Source organism: Sardina pilchardus, chromosome 6 (genome assembly GCF_963854185.1).
Source record: "Sardina pilchardus chromosome 6, fSarPil1.1, whole genome shotgun sequence".
Taxonomy (NCBI): Eukaryota; Metazoa; Chordata; class Actinopteri; order Clupeiformes; family Clupeidae; genus Sardina; species Sardina pilchardus.
This window is the reverse complement of record NC_084999.1, coordinates 900,198-902,697: the sequence shown is the minus strand read 5'-3', so window position 1 is coordinate 902,697 and position 2,500 is coordinate 900,198. Positions and strand designations below refer to the sequence as shown.

Genomic DNA, 2,500 nt, shown 5'->3' with positions numbered 1-2,500 from the left:
TGATTCATTCATCTCTCTCAGACCAGCTCTATATCTGGCTTTACCAGAACTCTCTCTGCACTGACACACTCTCACACACACACACACACACACACACACACACACACACACACACAGACACACACACACACACAGCGGAAGATACCCTAACATACACGTGCACACACACAGACACACACACACACACACACACACACACACACACAGCGGAAGATACCCTAACATACACGTGCACACACACACACACACACACACACACACACACACACACACACACACACACATACACACACGCACACACACACACACACACACACACACACACACACACACACACACACACACACACACACACACACACACACACACACACATACAGTACACACACACATACACACACACACACACACACACACACTGTCTAGCCTAGCAGCTAACTATGCCCACTATGGGCTAACTGCAGTTACTAACGCTCACAACAGACCTCACACACACACACACACCTCACACACACACACACACACACACACACACACACACACACACACACACACACACACACACACACACACAACAGACCTCACACAAACACACACACACACACACACTCACACACACACACACACACACACCTCACACAGAGATCTTTTCCCAGCGTGCCACAACCCAAAAGAGTGGGCTGCTCAATAATTATTATTTTACTAACATGATGACATATTATATTATTTCATGGCTCTTCAGAGTGCTGCTGAAAGCTCCATGCACATGAATGGTCCCAACGTTCGGATATAGATTGTAATGCCTTAATTCAAAAAATGAGTTTGCATTGAGCTCAATGAGCATCAAACAGGCTAATAGGCTAACTGGAAAAAGCACCATGCCAATCTCTAGCTATGGTGAAGGGTATGTGATGATGTGGGGCTATTTTAATTCCAAAGGCCAAGGGAACTTTATCAGGATGCATAATATCCTGGATCCATGAAATAGCTGGCCTTTAAACATAAAAACATTTTAAAAATCCTCCTGCTCCTATGGGAATTTAACATAGGGGTCAATTACTTATGCTCCCTGTATTTAAGGAAGAACATTTATCTATTTACGATACATTCTTCAATCACAAAGAAAATTAGTGTCCTTAGCGGTTTGATTTTTACTCCTTTTTTTAATAAAGGCATTACAATCAATTCTCAAAAGATGATTTTATATTCCTCTTTTTAGTCAACTTTAGCATGGGTATGAATACTTACTATAGCCACTGTATATATACACACACATGAATGGGCCCTCCCAACGTTCTGAGGCTGTTAAATCTATGTAATGACCGCTGCAAAGTATGTAATGACGGCTGTCAGTAGCAACAGGTTTTGTGCTTTTAATTCAGGTCTTTCATATCAATCCACAACAAGTCTGTCTGGTTATTGCAATGGAATTTTATTGAAAGTGAAACTCAGCTAGTAAGACGTTGCCATAACACCTGAAACTGTCAAGCTCTATATGTGTGGTGAACTATTTATTTTGTCAGTGGAAGCCATGAAACAGTAGCAAAAACATTTTAAATACCCATTGTGATATGCTTCTTTTCTCGTTTAAGCAAGAACGATGATGCTATATTATTATATAATAATCGCCCAACTGAATGCTTATTTCATACGTAACAGTGGGAGCCTGGCAGGGGTGATGCTATGTTTTGTGCTGTGCTGTGCTGTGCTGTGCTGTGCTGTGTTGTTTTGTGCTGTGCTGTGCTGTGCTGTGCTGTGCTGTGTTGTGCTGTGCTGTGCTGTGCTGTGCTGTGCTGTGCTGTGCTGTGCTGTGTTGTGTTGTGCTGTGCTGTGCTGTGCTGTGCTGTGCTGTGTTGTGTTGTTCTGTGCTGTTCTGTGCTGTGCTGTGCTGTGCTGTGTTGTGTTGTGCTGTGCTGTGCTGTGCTGTGCTGTGTTGTGCTGTGCTGTGCTGTGCTGTGTTGTGCTGTGCTGTGCTGTGTGTGCTGTGCTGTGCTGTGCTGTGTTGTGCTGTGCTGTGCTGTGCTGTGCTGTGCTGTGCTGTGCTGTGCTGTGTTGTGTTGTGTTGTGTTGTGCTGTGCTGTGCTGTGCTGTGCTGTGCTGTGTTGTGCTGTGCTGTGCTGTGCTGTGCTGTGCTGACGAGGGCACAGTTTCGTGGGGAAAGGAGGTTTATGCAAATAGTTCTTTTATTTTGATATTATTGAGCTGCATATTGATGGACTTGTTGCATGATTGAGAAGAATAATGAAGCAGCTTGGCCTGAGTGTGCTTATGAAGGAGTCGCTACATTGTTGGGAATATGGAAGGAACTTTGGGAATAAGGAAGGAACTTTTGGAACCCCATTCCAGGCCGAGAGTCTGGGGCCAGGAGCATTAGGAAAATGAGCATTGTGTGTGTGTGTGTGTGTGTGTGTGTGTGTGTGTGTGTGTGTGTGTGTGTGAGAGAGAGAGAGAGAGAGAGAGAGAGAATGGGTGCAATCAAGACCTATTTTGTACTTATCTCT

At 44.2% G+C, this 2,500-nt stretch overlaps 1 protein-coding gene across 1 annotated transcript in view; it reads left to right on the top strand.

The window, feature by feature from the left end:
* The window catches only part of LOC134082241 (POU domain, class 2, transcription factor 2-like), a 30,472-nt gene that overhangs the window by 603 nt on the left and 27,369 nt on the right, over positions 1-2,500 (top strand). The gene's annotated exons all lie outside the window — the stretch shown is intronic.